The sequence below is a fragment of the Eretmochelys imbricata genome, chromosome 5 (genome assembly GCF_965152235.1).
Source record: "Eretmochelys imbricata isolate rEreImb1 chromosome 5, rEreImb1.hap1, whole genome shotgun sequence".
In the NCBI taxonomy this organism is placed as follows: domain Eukaryota; kingdom Metazoa; phylum Chordata; order Testudines; family Cheloniidae; genus Eretmochelys; species Eretmochelys imbricata.
In genome coordinates, this window is record NC_135576.1 from 136242910 (window position 1) to 136262731 (window position 19822).

A 19822-nucleotide genomic window follows, 5' to 3' on the forward strand; every position below is an offset into this window, starting at 1 on the left:
CAGCTACCACTGAGAACAGTCTAGATCCACCCTCTTTGGAACCCCCTTTCAGGTAGTTGAAAGCAGCTATCAAATCCCCCCTCATTCTTCTCTTCCGCAGACTAAACAATCCCAGTTCCCTCAGCCTCTCCTCATAAATCATGTGTTCCAGTCCCCTAACATTTTTGTTGCCCTCCGCTGGATGCTTTCCAATTTTTCCACAACCTTGTAGTTTGGGGCCCAAAACAGGACACAGTACTCCAGATGAGGCCTCACCAATGTCGAATAGAGGGGAACAATCACGACCCTCGATCTGCTAGCAATGCCCCTACTTATACATCCCAAAATGCCATTAGCTTTCTTTGGCAACAAGGGCACACTGCTGACTCATATCCAGCTTCTCGTCCACTGTAACCACTAGGTCCTTTTCTGCAGAACAGCTGCCTACCCACTTGGTCTCTAGTCTGTAGCGGTGCATGGCATTCTTCCGTCCTAAGTGCAGGACTCTGCACTTCTCCTTGTTGAACCTCATCAGATTTCTTTTGGCCCAGTCCTCTAATTTGTCTAGGTCCCTCTGTATCCTATCCCTACCCTCCAGTGTATCTACCACTCCTTCCAGTTTAGTGTCAACTGCAAACTTGCTGATACCGGCTGCCAACTAGACATGGAGACATTGATCATTACCCTTTGAGCCCGACGATCTAGCCAGCTTTCTATCCACTTTATAGTCCATTCATCCAGCCCATACTTCTTTTACCTGCTGGCAAGAATACTGTGGGAGACTGTATCAAAAGCTTTGCTAAAGTCAAGGAATAACACGTCCAGTGCTTTTCCCTCATCCAGAGCCAGTTATCTCATCACAGAAGGCAATTAGGTTAGTCAGGCATGATTTGCCCTTGGTGTATCCATGCTGACTGTTTCTGATCACTTTCCTCTTCTCTAAGTGCTTCAGAATTGATTCCTTGAGGACCTGCTCCATGATTTTTCCAGGGACTGACGTGAGGCTGATTGGTCTGTAGTTCCCCGGATCCTCCTTCTTCCCTTTTTTAAAGATGGGCACTACGTTAGCCTTTTTCCAGTCATTCGGGACCTCCCCCGATTGCCATGAGTTTTCAAAGATAATGGCCAATGGCTCTGCAACTCCTTCAGCACTCTTGGATGCAGCGCATCTGGCCCCATGGACTTGTGCTCATCCAGCTTTTCTAAATAGTCCCAAACCACTTCTTTCTCCACAGAGGGCTGGTCACTTCCTCTCCATGCAGTGCTGCCCAGTGCAGTAGTCTGGGAGCTGACCTTGTTCGTGAAGATAGAGGCAAAAAAAACATTGAGTACATTAGCTTTTTCCACATCCTCTGTCCCTAGGTAGCCTCCCCCATTCAGTAAGGGGCCCACACTTTCCTTGACCTTCTTCTTGTTACTAACATACCTGAAGAAACCCTTCTTGTTACTCAGCAGTGACGCTTGTGGGGCTTTATTCTGCCTTTTTTTGTCCCTGCTGCAGCCAACACTTTCTTAGGACTATTCCTGGACATGGGCATGGTGGCCTTTCTGGGGATCCTGGCAGCTCTAGCCAGCTTCTTGGGGGCTATTTTCCTGCTTAGAGCCACTGGCTGGTTCTTGTGCCTTGTCCTGGGGCCCAGCTACTGCTGGCTGACTGTGAAGGAGTCAAGGTGCTGGTGATCTCTGTGAACTCCTGAGCCCCACCTGGACATGGTTCTTTTTCTTCTGCACAGCCGAGCTCGTGGAGAACAGGGGCCTGCACATGTACATTCATATTCTATCTTTGTTTGACCAAACAGAGTCCTGTGGCACCTTAAAGACTAACAAATTGATTTGGGCATAAGCTTTCATGGGCTAGAACCCACTTTGTCAGATTTGTTAGTCTTTAAGTTGCCACAGGACTCCTCTTTGTTTTTGCTGAAACAGACTAACACGGCTCCCGCACTGAAACTTAGCTTTGTTTAATCGATGAAAACAAACTAGAGCCTCAAAGGACAGGAACTGATTTCAGCTGGACAGGTTTGCTCGCTGTTTGTACATTTTAACAAGAAAAATGTTGAATGATTAAATTCATTTCACATCCCCATTCAGCGAAACTCCAGGACACAGGAGATGGATATGAAAATATATTTCAATTAAAATAGAGAACGTTTAAGAGAGCACCTGGATTTGAACCAGAGACCTCTTGATCTGCTGTCAAATACTCTACCACCGAGCTCCCTGAGGGAATATAGCCTTGGAGCCAGTGATCTTGGAGAGTGTGAAGGAGACACTTATTTCAAAGAGCTTCTCTTCCATTCCCAGACACTGGTGGTTTTAAAAATGGGGTTTCATTCAATTTTATATTTGCATGTAAACACCACAGCTTGCACAATCCCCACAACTGCTCAGTCTCACTAGAGCACAACAACTTTGAGGGACCACACCCAGCTACCTAGTTCTGCATCCTTTAACCTCTTCAGCATTTCTCCAATCCCTTAAAGCCACAGGGCACATCATGTAACTTGAACCCATCAATCTCTATATCATTAATGACTTAATTCCCAAAGCATTCTGACCAGAAGCAGAGAGCTCCTGAGAGTGTCAGCCACACTCCTGTGCCCTGCGGCAGAGTGGTTTTGGCAGCGGGCAGGGTCTATTGTGCACAGGTCACTTTGTTATATTTTGCACACTTTCTGGTTCTGTGGGAGAATTCTTGTCTCCCATACAGTAGCCCTGGGCTTAATTTGTGGCCAGTGCAGACCTGAGTTTTATGCTTAGATGTAGAAATTGCAGAGTTTAAGCTTGAAACATGGGCCAGTTTCCTCCCCATCCCTGTACCATTTCATATCTTTACATCCAAACATGATGACTTTCTGAGTGATCTGTCTTAGTTCAACCATACAGTGTTGGGGTCCATGTAGGACTCTCTGGGTAAAATCCTCTGGACTGTTATGCAGCAGCTCAGACCAGATGTTCATAGAGATTTAGCCTGCCTTTAAAATCAATGAATAAAAACAAACTATGGTGTTAAATTAATCCTCAGAAGCTCCTTTCCCCTATCCAGATCCCCAGCAAAGTGCAATCCAAGGAAGAGGGCTGGTTCTGAAGGACAGAAAAAGGAACTCCTTCTCCCTCTGGAGGAATCAGACTCTAACTTTGTTACATACTGAGGTGGCTTCCTTTCTTCTGTTCAAAATAGTTGAGCCGTGCCTGGCAATATATTGATGTTGGAGACGTCCTTAGCCAAAATAGGTTTGAATCCCCTTTCTGACAACAGGCTGAGTTTTTCTTGAATTTGTTCCCAGACAAAATATTCTCCATTCATTTTAACAGAGTCAAATCTTTAATGAGCTGTCACTTTTCCTCCTCAGTCTCGGTTTTTTCACCCTGAAGGTTCCTGTCCTCACAGCTTAGTAAGAGGATGTGATTTTGGGAAGGGGTTTTCACTCTGAAGTTTCCATGACGGGGCATTTCCAAGTCAGGCCAAGGAGTGCAGAATCTCAGATCTGTGTGAATGAAGAGAGAAAACGGAACAGTTCACCCACAAACCGCCCATCCACACACTCTGCTCCATGCAGTGTGAAAAGATCCTGCAGCGTGAGAACGTGGAGTTTTACCTGATAGGAAGGTAGTTTTAAATGACCAATCAGCAGCCAGAAAACCTTTATACCAGTTGGCTCTAATTTGTCTCCTCAGGCTCCAGTGCTGTGGTGACTCTGCAGTGGAGAAGTTGTTGTTAGCAGATACAAGGACCAGGCCAAATTTGCTATTCAAATTCTCCACTTCATAGTTTTCCAAGTCTGGGAATATCCAGTAGCAACATTTCTAATGGGAAGGTGGATGCAAAGCAGTTCAATGGGAAATGCCTACACCTCCTGTGGGGGTGGAGTAGAAATGAATAATGTTGTGAGCATTGTTTTGGAAATTTGCCTTTGCTAACAAGGTTTGTCTCAAGTCTTATTTCGTGTGATGGTGTTATTTGAAGGAATCGGGAATGATTTTTTATGATATTAATTCAAATCTAAAGTTTGTTTAATCAATCCTAAAAATTAGTGTCCCCTGATTTTTTGTTTCCCAGCAAGAATGAACAGGTTTTATTCCATCCCTGACCTTCCATGGAACAACAGCAGCACCCTAAAGAAAAAGGAAAGCGAATGTCTCACTGTCAGGGATGCAGGTGGCCACGTCCCCTCAGTGTGACCATTGCCCTTGCAGGAGAGAAGGTTTCAATGGAATTGAATGCCCTGGCTCAGACAAGAGCCACAGGGAGCAGCTGGGAGCATCCCCAGTAGCAGATTTGTAGGCACTTGGCAGATTTAAGTGAAAGAAATTTAGGTTCACAGGATCTTTAGACACCTGAGTTAAGGAACAGCTTGGGGGTGGGGTTGGGGGGGCAAGCTGAGGGTCAGTGGCATCGAAATGTCAGATTCAGGTACCTAAAATGAAAGTAGCAGCTGGGCATCTAAATCTTTTTGTGCATCTACCCCTGGTGCCTAACCCTCTTTGACAACTGCACGAGGCCCCTCTCTGCCTCCTCCGGTGCCTGATACCATTAAAAACCCAACCCCAAGTCATTTCTGAAAAGAGGCAAAATCAATGTAATATAATCTGGGTCCACAAGCACTAAAATACCTTAATCAGAAGAGTATGTGTCCTTGAGAGGCACTCCCTCCTAGCCAATCAGCTTTGTGCAGAGGAGCATGGAGGAGGGGCAGAGGGCTGGCGCTGTAGCCTTAGGTCAGCAAGAAAGGGACCAATCCCTCACCCCAAGAGAGCAGACTGGAGAACATGGGGAGCGATCCCACTACTTCTCACATGTGAAGCCAGCACTTTTCCAGTTGAGCAAACTCCACCCCCCTGGAGCCTGTCTCTCCAGTGCTCCTCCACTGCCAGGCGAATGAGGGCTGGGGCAAGTAGTTTCTGCCTGCCAGGGCTGGCTTTTTGGGAGGCCAAGTAGGGGGCCACAGGAGGGACTTAGGCCCCTGGCTGGCAATGCCTTTGAAAAGAAAGGATAAGGACACCCCTGCCCTGGAGAACATGGGCATCAATCCCACTACCTCTCACGTGCAAAGCAAGCACTCTACCACTTGAGCTAATTCCCCCACAGGTGAGCAGCTGCCCTCACCCCCCCTCCCATCTCGTTCCAGAGGCCACAAGGTCCCTGCAGCTGCCCGTGGCTCCTTTCCGAAAGGGCCGCTTGTCAGGCTGTTTCCTGTGGGCTGGCTAGCTCAGTTGGTTAGAGCGTGGTGCTAACAACACCAAGGTTGTGGGCTCAAGCCCCATGCCGGCCACTTGACAGTCCTAGGGAAGTGGTGTGTCTTCCTTGAGCTGACTGCTATGGGCAGGGAGGCCAAAAGAGAAACAGGCCGAGCAGCTTACAGGGAGCAGGCAAGAGTCCTGGTGGAGGAGGGTCCAGCGTGCACAAGGCCAGCCTGCAGGGAATAGGCGCTGGTCACCTCCTTCCCTCCCCTCTCTCAGCTAGTTCCTTCACCTGGGGGCTGAAAGGGACGTATGTCCCTGGCCAGTTGCCTTCCCCACTTGTAGGAGAAGATGCTTATGGCAGGGCTCTCTTCTTGCCCCCTTTGTCCCCAACAGAAAGTTGCCAAAGGTGAGATGATGTGGAAAGGCAGAGATCCGCTCCTCACGCTCCTTGTCACGGTTGATGGACTTTCACATGCCTTTTTCCGCATCTGAGCCGACGCTGGCAGAACACATTGCGGTGCTTCCCAGGGGCTGCCTGGTGCAGCTGGCCAGACCATAGTGCCAAAGAGGCCGAGCCTGTGGATTCGAGACCCTGCGTAGCTGAAGGCCTGGGGAGCACCGTGTGACATTATCTGATTAAAATATGATCATGGACATGATTGTTGCCACCACTGTTATAGAATTGCAACCAATCTTATACAGGTGTGGCAAGTACGGTGTCGTTAGAAAAGCTATGATTTGCTGAATATGTTTGTGCTATTGATATGCCTGGATCGTTTTTGCATTTGAAGCTATGCACTGTGGCTCTATACCTGGATTTCAAATATGTTTGCATCTGAGTAGCACCCACAAGGTATTTAGCCTGCACATCTTGAAGTGACTATTCAAGTTAAATGGCTCACCAGGGAACACTGAACTCCCAGTGGACCATGGGAGACGCCGATCTACACCCAGTGGACTTTTCTGTGAACGTTCCATCTGGAGTCCAGGTCATGGCTGCTGCTGTGACTAAGCAAAATCATCCGTGGACGTGGGACTTGCCCATGGGACTCCAAACACCATCTTGTTACCTGTAATTTTCCACTGTTTCTGCTGAGGGCTTTGTCTGAAACAATGGAGGTTTCCATGCACATGGCAGAAGCTATAAAAGGCCCTGGAAACATCTCCATTTGACCCCTTTCCTGCTTAAACTGTTTGACTATGACCTTATACTAATGGGAGCAGTCTAACCAAAGGACTGAGGACCTTCCAGTAAGGGCCATCCCAAGAGATTGTGGTGCCCATGGGGGGGTGGGGGGGGGAGGCTGGCCCCAGGGTTCCACAGGGGGGGCATCCCCAGGCCTCCGCGGAGGGGGTGCCCTCCCCCGCACTCACGGGGCAGTGGGAAGTGGAGTGACCCAGACACAGCCCGCTCTGCTCTGTTCCCCTGGCTCCCAGCCTTGGGGCTTGGGGGGGTAGGAGGGGAACTGCCCCCAGCACTCACCAGTGGCGCTGCTGGGAGCCGGCAGAGAGGAGCAGGCTGGGGCCAGGTTGTTCCACTTCCTGCTGCCCAGTGATTGCAGGGCGGGCCCGACCCCTGCTGCAGTCCCACAGGATGCATAGCTCAGGGGAGGGGGGTTGGGGGGGAAGGGGTGGAATGGAGGTGGGGCGGGGGCTTAGGGGAAGGGGTGGAGTGGGTGCGGGACGGGAGCGGGGGCAGCTTTTCTGGCCACGAGGGGCCAGCTTAGCCAGCCAGGGGATCGGGCTGGCCACTGGAGCAGCCCGCAGCTGTGTAGTTTGCATACGAGGAAGGACGACCCTGCTTCCAGTGATTCAGAAGCAACCAGGGACCTTATAAGCCAAGAGCTTATTCCATCACTGCCACAAGCCTGCTCCAAAGACTTTGCAATTATTGTGTGTCTTTGATTCCTTTAGCGAATTTTAACTCTAGCCTTTCTTTCTTTCTTTTTCTTTCTTTCTTTCTTTCTTTCTTTCTTTCTTTCTTTCTTTTTCCTTCCTTCCTTCCTTCTCAGTAAACCTTTAGATTTTAGATACTAAAGGATTGGCAACAGCATGATTACTGGGCTAAGATCTGTGTTGTATATCGACCTGGGTATGTGGCTGGTCCTTTAGGATCTGAAGAACCCTTGCGTTTGATGAAATTGGCTTCAAATAACCACTCATCAGCAAGTTCAGTGTTTTTGGTGGCAATAAAAGGACTGGAATGCCTAAGGAGACTGCTTTTCTGACTTCTTGTTAGCCAGTGTGGTGAAACAGAAGTTTACTTTTGTTGCTGGTTTGGTATGTCTTATCAGAGAATGACCACTGCTTTTTGGGTGTGCCTGCCCCATTTCTCAGCACTTTTCCCTGAATTGAGTATTCTCAGTTGTGACCCACTAAGGGCTTGTCTACACCACGCAGCTTTTAGCAACAAGGCTGTGTCCTTGTCGCTAAAAGTCAGTGGGTTTGAACGCTCTTTTGCATAATTTTGTTGGCACTTTTGCTGACAAAATTCTTCCAGCCCTGCAAGTGGCATAAGCTTTGTCGGCAGGAGAGTGTTCCTGCCGACAAAGCTGCGTTCACACTGCCGCTTGCGTAGGCAAAATGTTTGTCTTTCGCGGGGGGGCTTTTTTAAGTACCCGCACAAGAGAAAAGTTTTGTCAACAACTGTGCAGTGTAGACATACCCTAAGGCACAGTGAGAGACGGCTTTTGCTCTTTTGCTGACTGCTAATGACAGGGAGCTAACACAGGAGGAAAGAGGCAGGCAGGCAGACCACAGTGGCCAGGAGGAAGTGAGAAGAAACAACAGAAGAGTGGCTGGAGAATGTGGGCATCATGCCTGTAAGTGAGGACTGGCCTGCCTTCCAAGGTCTGTGAGTGAGAGATCGTCTTCCAGGATAGGTTGTAGATCCTTGATAATGCACTGGAGAGGTTTAGCTGGGGGCTGTAGGTGATGGCTAGTGGCGTTGTGTTATTTTCCTTGTTGGGCCTGTCCTGTAGTAGGTGATTTATGGGTACCCGTCTGGCTCTGTCAATCTGTTTCTTCTTTTCCCTGGGTGGGTGTTGTAGTTTTAAGAATGCTTGATAGAGATCCTGTAGATGTTTGTCTCTGTCTGAGGAATTGGAGCAAATGTGGTTGTATCTTAGGGCTTGGCTGTAGACAATGGATCATGTGGTGTGTCCTGGATGAAAGCTGGAGGCATGTAGGTAAGTATGGTGGTCAGTAGGTTTCCAGTATAGGGTGGTGTTTATGTGATCATCACTTATTAGCACTGTAGTGTCCAGGAAGTGGATCTCTTGTGTGGACTGGTCCAGATTGAGGTTGATGGTGGGGTGGATATTGTTGAAGTTCTAGTGGAATTCTTCAAGGGCCTCCTTCCTGTGGGTCCAGATAATAAAGATGTCATCACTGTAGCATAAGTAGAGGAGGGCACTTGGGGACGAGAGCCGATGAAGTGTTGTTCTAAACTGGTTGTGGGTGAGGACAAAGTCACAAAGCTTAGCCACCATGTGTGCTGGTGGCTGAGCTTTGTGACTTTCTCCTCACCCATACCCATTTCAGATTTGGGGCTGATTTATACCTTCAAGTCAGCGGCACTGCTATGGGTACCTGCATGGCCCCACAGTACGCCAACATTTTATGGCTGACTTAGAAAAAAGCTGGAATTCATTTGCAAAATTGACACTATCAGGCTGGGTCTGAATAGAGACTGGGAGTGACTGGCTCACTACAAAAAGTAATTTTCCCTCTCTTGGTATTCACACCTTCTCCTCAACTGTTGGGAGTGGGCCACATCCACCCCGATTGAATTGGCCTCCTTAGCACTGGTCCTCCACTTGGTCAGGTAACTGCCGTCTTTTCATGTATTATATATTTATACCTGCTTACTGTAATTTCCACTCCATGCATCTGAGGAACTGGGTTGTAGCCTGTCATAAATATAAAGGGAAGGGTAAACACCTTTAAAATCCCTCCTGGCCAGAGGAAAAACCCTGTAAGGGGTTAAGAAGCTAGGATAACCTTGCTGGCACCTGACCAAAATGACCAATGAGGAGACAAGATACTTTCAAAAGCTGGAGTGGGGGAGAAACAAAGGCTCTCTCTGTCTGTGTGATGCTTTTGCCGGGGACAGAACAGGAATGGAGTCTTAGAACTTAGTAAGTAATCTAGCTAGATATGCGTTAGATTCTGATTTTTTTAAATGGCTGAGAAAATAAGTTGTGCTGAATGGAATGTAGATTCCTGTTTTTGTGTCTTTTTGTAACTTAAGGTTTTGCCTAGAGGGATTCTCTATGTTTTGAATCTGATTACCCTGTAAGGTATTTACCATCCTGATTTTACAGAGGTGATTCTTTTACTTTTTCTTGTATTAAAATTCTTCTTTGAAGAATCTGATTGCTTTTTTCATTGTTCTTAAGATCCAAGGGGTTGGGTCTGTGTTCACCTATGTAAATTGGTGAGGATTTTTATCAAGCCTTCCCCAGGAAAGGGGGCGTAGGGTTTGGGGAGGATTCTGGGGGGAAAGACATTTCCAAGCGGGCTCTTTCCTGGTTATATATCTGTTAGATGCTTGGTAGTGGCAGCAATAAAAAGTCCAAGGGAAAAAGGAAAATAGTTTGCACCTTGGGGAAGTTTTAATCTAAGGTGGTAAAAATAAGCTTAGGAGGTTTTCATGCAGGTCCCCACATCTGTACCTTAGAATTCAGAGTGGGGAAGGAACCTTGACATGGTGGCAGAGCGGTGGGATTAACTTGAAATTATTTTGAGATCAATTTGAGATTTTTTTGAACCAGAAACACAGATTTTAAAAGGAAATATTTTTTTTCCTTTGGGCTGCTGGAAAGCAGGCTTTACACTGAAAGCAATTAGAGGGTTTTTTTTTTCTCTGCTTTGGGGCCAGAGCAGAGACAAAAGGGGATTGTCTTTTGTGAGCTGGAGTTTTCTCTACCTAAAGGTAGGATAGTTGACCTCCTGCAGGGAAATTCATAAGTCTTCACAGACCTGAAGAAGTTTTTTTTTCCTAAGAGCAACTAGAGGGGTTTTCTGCCTATTTACTTGGAGACAAAGGTGTTAGTGTTTTTGTTTTTTTTTAAGGATTTTTCTGTAGGCTGACAATCACTATCAGAGAACATAGGTATCCGGACAGCACAGCAAAATTTTACAAGCCAAGTTTTTTTTTTTGTTTTCTTTCTAACTCTCGGGTGTAAAGTTAGTTCAAAACAGAGAGGTTAGGATGACAGACTGTACTGTTCAACAGAAGCTGGAATTAGCCAGATTTGAGGCTGAGGAAAGATAAAAGGAACATGAAAGACGGGTGGAACTCAGACATATGGAACTGGAGGAGAAGGAAAAAGAGAGGAAGCATGCACTGGAGATGGAGAAGGCAAAGGCTCAGCAGAATATACCAACAAACCCTAGCAATCCTTCTCCAGGTACCACTTCCCATCCCAGAAAGTTCCCCACCTACAAGGCAGGCGATGATACCGAGGCCTTCTTAGAAAACTTCGAAAGGGCCTGCCTCGGGTACAGCATCTCTACAGACCAATACATGGTAGAGCTGAGGCCGCAGCTCAGTGGACCCTTAGATGAGGTGGTGGCTGAAATGCCTAAGGAACACATGAACAAGTATGAACTGTTTAAAACCAAGGTGAGAGTCAGAATTGGGCTAACCCCCGAGCATTCCCGTCAGCGGTTCAGAGCCCTAAGGTGGGAACTAGATGTGTCATTTACCCGACATGCCTACCACATTGTGAAACATTGGGATGCCTGTATATCGGGAGCAAGTGTTAAATCTCCAGAAGATTTGTCCTTCCTAATACAAATGAAGCAGTTCTTAAGACCATGATGGTCTGGAGGATGGTGTGGATTGCACCCTCAGCAAGTTTGCAGATGACACTAAACTGGGAGGAGAGGTACATACGCTGGAGGGTAGGGATAGGATACAGAGGGACCTAGACAAATTGGAGGATTGGGCCAAAAGAAATCTGATGAGGTTCAACAAGGACAAGTGCAGAGTTCTGCACTTAGGATGGAAGAATCCCATGCACCACTACAGACTAGGGACCGAATGGCTAGGCAGCTGTTCTGCAGAAAAGGACCTAGGGGTTACAGTGGACGAGAAGCTGGATATGAGGAAACAGTGTGCCCCTGTAGCCAAGAAGGCCAATGGCATTTTGGGATGTATAAGTAGGGGCATTGCCAACAGATCGAGGGATGTGATCGTTCCCCTCTATTTGACACTGGTGAGGCCCCATCTGGAGTACTGTGTCCAGTTTTGGGCCCCACACTACAAGAAGGATGTGTAAAAATTGGAAAGAGACAAATGGAGGGCAACAAAAATGATTAGGGGACTGGAACACATGACTTATGAGGAGAGGCTGAGGGAACTGGGATTGTTTAGTCTGCGGAAGAGAAGAATGAGAGGGGATTTGATAGCTGCTTTCAACTACCTGAAAAGGGGTTCTAAAGAGGATGGCTCTAGACTGTTCTCAGTGGTACCAGGTGACAGGACAAGGAGTAATGATCTCAAGTTGAATTGAGGGAGATTTAGGATGGATATTAGGAAAAACTTTTTTACTAGGAGGGTGGTGAAACACTGGAATGCGTTACCTAGGGAGGTGGTAGAATCTCCTTCCCTAGAAGTTTTTAAGGTCAGACTTGACAAAGCCCTGGTTGGGATGATTTAGTTGGGATTGGTCCTCCTTTGAGCAGGGGTTGGACTAGATGACCTCCTGAAGTCCCTTCCAACCCTGATATTCTATGATTCTATAAAGGTGCCCCAGTCCCATAAAATGGAAGCGTCTTGGGAAGGGCCATTCATGGTCCAGGAGCACCTGGGAGCTGTTAATTATCTCATAGCATTCCAAACCTCCAACCGAAAGCCTAAGGTGTACCATATTAATTCTCTAAAGCCCTTTTATTCCAGAGACTTAAAGGTTTGTCAGTTTACAGCCCAGGGAGGAGATGACGCTGAGTGGCCTGAAGGTGTCTACTATGAAGGGAAAAGTGCTGGTGGTGTGGAAGAGGTGAACCTCTCCATGACCCTTGGGCGTATGCAGCGACAGCAGATCCAGGAGCTGTGCACTAGCTACGCGCCAACGTTCTCAGCCACCCCAGGACTGACTGAACGGGCATACCACTCCATTGACACAGGTAATGCTCACCCAATTAAAGTCCAACCTCACCGGGTGTCTCCTCAAGCCAAAACTGCTATAGAACGGGAGATCCAGGACATGCTACAGATGGGTGTAATCCGCCCTTCTGGCAGTGCATGGGCATCTCCAGTGGTTCTAGTTCCCAAACCAGATGGGGAAATACGTTTTTGTGTGGACTACCGTAAGCTAAATGCTGTAACTCGCCCAGACAACTATCCAATGCCATGCACAGATGAACTATTAGAGAAACTGGGACGGGCCCAGTTCATCTCTACCTTGGACTTAACCAAGGGGTACTCAGGTACTGCTAGATGAATCCGCCAAGGAAAGGTCAGCCTTCACCACACATGTCGGGCTGTATGAATTTAATGTACTCCCTTTTGGGCTGCAGAATGCACCCGCCACCTTCCAAAGACTTCTAGATGGTCTCCTAGCAGGATTAGGAGAATATGCAGTCGCCTACCTTGATGATATGGCCATATTTTCAGATTCCTGGGCAGGACACCTGGAGCATCTACAAAAAGTCTTCGAGCGCATAAGGGAGGCAGGACTAACTGTTAAGGCTAAGAAGTGTCAAATAGGCCTAAACAAACAGAGCGACTTACCTTGGACACCAGGTGGATCAAGGAACTATCAGCCCCCTACAGGCCAAAGTGGATGCTATCCAAAAGTGGCCTGTCCCAAAGTCAAAGAAACAGCTTCAATCCTTCTTAGGCTTGGTCGGTTATTACAGGCGATTTGTACCGCAATACAGCCAAATCGCCACCCCACTGACAGATCTAACCAAAAAGAAACAGCCAAATGCCATTCAGTGGACCAAAGAGTGTCAGAAGGCCTTTAACCAGCTTAAATCGACACTCATGTCTGACCCTGTGCTAAAGGCCCCAGACTTTGACAAACCGTTCCTAGTAACCACAGATGCGTCCGAGCAGGGTGTGGGAGCAGTTTTAATGCAGGAAGGACTGGATCAAGAATTCCACCCTGTAGTGTTTCTCAGCAAGAAGCTGTCTGAGAGGGAAAGCAACTGGTCAGTCTGTGAAAAAGAATGTTATGCCATTGTCTACGCTCTGGAAAAGCTACGCCCATACATTTGGGGACGGCATTTCCACCTGCAAACTAACCATGCTGCGCTACAGTGGCTTCATACCGCCACGGGAAATAACAAAAAACTTATTCGGTAGAGTTTAGCTCTTCAAGATTTTGATTTCGACATCCAACACATCTCAGGAATTTCTAACAAAGTGGCTGATGCACTCTCCTGTGAAAGTTTCCCAGAATCAACTGGTTAAAATCGTCCTTGAGATGTGGAAAATACTGTTAGTCTTTATATACTTGGTAGTATATTTAGAGGTGCGTGTGAGTTATTAACTCTGTTTTCTCCTAGAGCTCCAGGAAGAAATCCCAGCCAGCATTTCACCCTATCTGTGATTTGGGGGGCGTGTCATAAATATAAAGGGAAGGGTAAACACCTTTAAAATCCCTCCTGGCCAGAGGAAAAACCCTTTCACCTGTAAAGGGTTAAGAAGCTAGGATAACCTCGCTGGCACCTGACCAAAATGACCAATGAGGAGACAAGATACTTTCAAAGCTGGAGGGGGGAGAGAAACAAAGGCTCTCTCTGTCTGTGTGATGCTTTTGCCGGGGACAGAACAGGAATGGAGTCTTAGAACTTAGTAAGTAATCTAGCTAGATATGTGTTAGATTCTGATTTCTTTAAATGGCTGAGAAAATAAGCTGTGCTGAATGGAATGTAGATTTCTGTTTGTGTGTCTTTTTGTAACTTAAGGTTTTGCCTAGAGGGATTCTCTATGTTTTGAATCTAATTACTCTAGAGTTAAGAGTGGGGAAGGAGCCTTGACATGTCTAGGGTACAGATGTGGGGACCTGCATGAAAACCTCCTAAGCTTATTTTTACCAGGTTAGAGTAAAAACTTCCCCAAGGTACAAACTATTTTCCTTTTTCCCTTGAACTTTATTGCTGCCACCACCAAGCGTCTAACAGACATATAACCGGAAAAGAGCCCGCTTGGAAATGTCTTTCCCCCAAAAAATCCTCCCCAAACCCAAACCCCCTTTCCTGGGGAAGGCTTGATAAAAATCCTCACCAATTTGCATAGGTGAACACAGACCCAAACCACTGGATCTTAAGAACAATGAAAAAGCAATCAGATTCTTAAAAGAATTTTAATTGAAGAAAAAAAGTAAAAGAATCACCTCTGTAAAATCAGGATGGTAAATACCTTACAGGGTAATCAGATTCAAAACATAGAGAATCCCTCTAGGCAAAACCTTAAGTTACAAAAAGACACAAAAACAGGATTATACATTCCATTCAGCACAACTTATTTTATCATCCATTTAAGCAAAACAGAATGTAACGCATATCTAACTAGATTGCTTATTAGCCCTTTACAGGAGTTCTGACCTGCATTCCTGCTCTGGTCCCAGCAAAAGCAACACACAGACAGAGAGAACCCTTTATTTCTCCCCACCTCCAGCTTTGAAAGTCTCTTGTCTCCTCATTGGTCATTTTGGTCAGGTGCCAGCGAGGTTATCCTAGCTTCTTAACCCTTTACAGGTGAAAGGGTTTTTCCTCTGGCCAGGAGGGATTTTAAAGGTGTTTACCCTTCCCTTTATATTTATGACATAGCCCATGAAAGCTTATGCCCCAATAAATTTGTTAGTTTTTAAGGTGCCACAGGACTCCTCTTTGTTTTTGCTAAAACAGACTAACACGGTTCCCCCTCTGAAATATGCTACTCTGGACTCACATTGTAACCAGAGAACCTGGTCATACAGGGATTTTGTACTGGGACTGGAACCGAACCTGAGCCATAATTTTGTTTTATTGACTGATCCTGAACTGAACTGAAAAAAACCAAAATAATTCTCAGCTGAACTCCTTCCCTGCTCTTGCTAGTGATGACTCTGGCTGGACACAGAATCCTGCACAGAAATCAGAGCAGGGCCCTCTTCAGTTCTGTCAACCTGAAACATTTAACATGAGGAGTCAGGTCCCCAAAAAGTGAGATTGTCTCAAGGAAATCAAAGACTAAATTTTGAGCACTGACCAGGGGTTGGGGTAGGGGTGGGGGTGGGAGTCGGGGGCCTTCTGAGCCCTCAGGGGAGAAGTCCCCTGCCAGTGTTCACCCACCCCAATGCTTGTTTGACCATTTCTAGGGGAAAAGATTGGGTGGGGCAGCCCCCTCTGCCGCTCCTACCCCTTGGGCTGGGAGAGCTACCATTGTATCTCTGCCCATCCCCCTCCCTTCTCCTGCCCTCTGGCTCTGTCCTCCCCAGCCAGTCTCCGCTTGCTCCATATTCTGCCTCCAGCCACCCCACAGCCCCCTTTCCTTCCCTTTATCAGACACTCGGAGTTTCCTCTGCTCCCCCTGAGCCCCAGAATTCATATATACTAAGGTCAGAAGGGACCATTATGATCATCTAGTCTGACCTCCTGCAAAACGCAGGCCACAGAATCTCACCCACCCACTCCTGCAAAAAACCTCTCACCTATGTCTGAGCTATTGAAGTCCTCAAATCGTGGTTTAAAGACTTCAAGGAGCAGAGAATCCTCCAGCAAGTGACCCATGCCCCACGCTACACAGGAAGGCGAAAAACCTCCAGGGCATCTTCCAACCTGCCCTGGAGGAAAATTCCTTCCTGACCCCAAATATGGCGATCAGCTAAACCCTGAGCATATGGGCAAGATTCACCAGCCAGATACCACAGAAAATTCTTTCCTGGGTAACTCAGATCCCACCCCATCTAACATCCCATCACAGGCCATTAGGCCTATTTACCATGAATATTTAATTACCAAAATCATGTTATCCCATCATACCATCTCCTCCATAAACTTATCGAGTTTAATCTTAAAGCCAGATAGATCTTTTGCTCCCACTTCTTCCCTTGGAAGGCTATTCCAAAACTTCACTCCTCTGATGGTTAGAAACCTTCATCTAATTTCAAGTCTAAACTTCCTGGTGGCCAGTTTATATCCATTTGTTCTTGTGTCCACTTTGGTACTGAGCTTAAATAATTCCTCTCCCTCTCCAGTATTTATCCCTCTGATATATTTATAGAGAGCAATCATATCTCCCCTCAACCTTCTTTTAGTTAGGCTAAACAAGCCAAGCTCCTTGAGTCTCCTTTCATAAGACAAGTTTTCCATTCCTCGGATCATCCTAGTAGTCCTTCTCTGTACTTGTTCCAGTTTGAATTCATCCCTCTTAAACATGGGAAACCAGAACTGCACACAGTATTCCAGGGGAGGTCTCACCAGTGCCTTGTATAACGGTACTAAAACCTCCTTATCCCTACTGGAAATACCTCTCCTGATGCATCCCAAGACTGCATTAGCTTTTTCCACAGCCGTATCACATTGGCGGCTCATAGTCATCCTATGATCAACCAATACTCCAAGGTCCTTCTCCTCCTCCATTACTTCTAATTGATGTGTCCCCAGTTTATAACTAAAATTCTTGTTATTAATCCCTAAATGCATGACCTTACACTTCTCACTATTAAATTTCATCCTATTACTATTACTCCAGTTTACAAGGTCATCCAGATCCTCCTGTAGGATATCCCTGTCCTTCTCTAAATTGGCAATACCTCCCAGCTTTGTATCATCCACAAACTTTATTAGCACACTCCCACTTTTTGTGCCAAGGTCAGTAATAAAAAGATTAAATAAGATTGGTCCCAAAACTGATCCTTGAGGAACTCCACTGGTAACCTCCCTCCAGCCTGACAATTCACCTTTCAGTAGGATCCGTTGTAGTCTCCCCTTTAACCAATTCCTTATCCACCTTTCAGTTTTCCTATTGATCCCCATCTTTTCCAATTTAACTAATAATTCCCCATGTGGCACAGTATGAAACGCTTTACTGAAATCTAGGTAAATTAGATCCGCTGCTTTTCCTTTGGCTAAAAACTCTGTTACTTTCTCAAAGAAGGACATCAGGTTGGTTTGGCACAATCTACCTTTTGTAAAACTATGCTCTATTTTATCCCATCTACCATTGCCTTCAATGTCCTTAACTACTTTCTCCTTCAAATTTTTTTCCAAGATCTTGCACACTACAGATGTCAAACTAACGGGCCTATAGTTACCCGGATCACTTTTTTCCCCTTTCTTAAAAATAGGAACTATGTTAGCAATTCTCCAATCATATGGTACAACCCCTGAGTTTACAGATTCATTAAAAATTCTTGCTAATGGGCTTGCAATTTCGGGTGCCAATTCCTTTAATATTCTTGGATGAAGATTATCTGGGCCCCCTGATTTAGTCCCATTAAGCTGTTTGAGTTTCGCTTCTACCTCAGATATGGTAATATCTACCTCCACATCCTCATTCCCATTTGTCATGCTACCATTATCCCTAAGATCCTCTTTAGCCTTATTAAAGACTGAGGCAAAGTATTTGTTTAGATATTGGGCCATGCCTAGATTATCCTTGACCTCCACTCCATCCTCAGTGTTTAGCGGTCCCACTTCTTCTTTCTTTGTTTTCTTCTTATTTATATGGCTATAGAACCTTTTACTATTGGTTTTAATTCCCTTTGCAAGGTCCAACTCTACTTGACTTTTAGCCTGTCTCACTTTATCCCTACATGTACTGACCTCAATAAGGTAGCTTTCCTTGCTGATCCCTCCCTTCTTCCACTCACTGTATGCTTTCTGCTTTTACTTAATCACCTCTCAGAGATGCTTGCTCATCCGGCTTGGTCTACAACTCCTGCCTATGAATTTTTTCACCTTTCTTGGGATGCAGGCTTCCGATAGCTTCTGCAGCTTTGATTTAAAGTAATCCCAGGCCTCCTCTACCTTTAGATCCATAAGTTCTTCAGTCCAATCCACTTCTCTAACTAATTTCCTTAATTTTTGAAAGTCAGCCCTTTTGAAATCAAAAACCCTAGTTGCAGATATATTTTTGTTAATCCTTCCATTCAGTTTGAACTGAATTAGCTCATGATCACTTGAACCAAGATTATCCCTTACAACCATTTCTTTTATGAGGTCCTCACTACTCACCAAAACCGAATCTAAAATGGCATCCCCTCTAGTCAGTTCAGCAAGTACTTGATGAAGGAATCCATCAGCTATCGCATCTAGGAACATCTGAGCCCTATTATTATTACTAGCACTTGTCCTCCCGTCTATATCTGGGAAGTTAAAGTCTCCCATGATCACGCAGTTTCCATAGACAGGTTTCAGAGGAGCAGCCGTGTTAGTCTGTATTTGCAAAAAGAAAAGGAGTACTAATGCCACCTTAGAGACTAACCAATTTATTTGTTTACTTTATTAAAAACATTAAAGAGGGCTCTATCCAATCGAAATTAGATCCCGGCGGTCTATAGCAGACCCCAAGCACTATCCCAGGGGAGGCTCTAATAGTTTTCTTCCGCAGTGCAATTTTTGCCCAGATGGATTCTGTCTTATCCATTCCATCGCTTCTTATTTCTTTACATTCTACCTCATCATTGATAGACAATGCTACTCCACCAGCTTTACCTTTATTTCGGTCTTTCCTAGACAGCACATACCCTTCGATACCTGTAGTCCAGTCACGACGACTATTCCACCCTGTTTCTGTTATCCCGAGAATATCTGGTTTCACTTCCAGCACCAGTAGCTCTAGTTCCTGCATTTTGTTACCTAGGCTCCTCGCATTGGTGTACAAACATCTTCATTTTTGCTGTTTGGCCTCGCTCACATTCTTTATCCGATTAGGCACTGTCATTCTACAGCCACTATGACCTATTAGACTGGTATCCACACTGCCCTTCCTCCTTATATACATTCTCCTACCCACGACTGTATCCTCTCTTACTTTGTTTTCTTCCCTCTCAATGCTAAATTCCGGCGTGGAGATTACCTGGACATCTCCCAACCATCTCCCCCAGATTCCTAGTTTAAAGCTCTCTTAATCAGTTGTGCCAGCCTCCATCCTAGAAGTCTATTTCCTTCTCTACTCAGATGAAGTCCATCCCGAGAGAACTGTCCTCTGTCCATGAATGCCTCCCAGTGGCCATACATCCCAAAGCCCTCCTTATAGCACCACTGCCTAAGCCATCTGTTGATAGTCATAATCTTGTCACACCTTTGTTGCCCTTCTCTAGGAACAAGCAGAATCCCACTAAAGATTACCTGAGCCTCGATTTCCTTAAGCATCTTCCCCAGCCTAGCATAGTCTCCCTTAATACTTTCCAGTGAGAATCTAGCCGTATCATTTGTTCCTGCATGAAGGATAATTAGGAGATTCTTTCCTGCTCCCTTTAGGATCCTTTTCAAGCTCAGGTCTACATCCCGTATCTTAGCACCTGGAAGACAGCACACCCTTCTGTTCTCTGGATCAGCTCTGGTTACAGGTCTGTCTATTCTTCTCAGTAAAGAGTCCCCGATCACATAGACCTGCCTTTTCCTGGTGACGGTGCTATTCTCCAGTCTATCCCCTGTTCCCTCTGGCTGCAAGTTTTTCCATTCCTATTCTCCCTTGTAATCCTCTTCAACCCAT

The 19822-nt window shown here is 46.0% G+C and overlaps 1 protein-coding gene and 1 non-coding gene across 3 annotated transcripts in view; one reads left to right on the forward strand and one right to left on the reverse strand.

Annotated features, from left to right (window-relative positions):
* Nucleotides 1-19822, reverse strand: part of LOC144265359 (class I histocompatibility antigen, F10 alpha chain-like) — a 594986-nt gene that overhangs the window by 447942 nt on the left and 127222 nt on the right. The gene's annotated exons all lie outside the window — the stretch shown is intronic.
* On the forward strand, nt 5179-5252 carry TRNAV-AAC (transfer RNA valine (anticodon AAC)). Its single transcript has one exon. It is a non-coding gene; the product is annotated as a tRNA-Val (tRNA).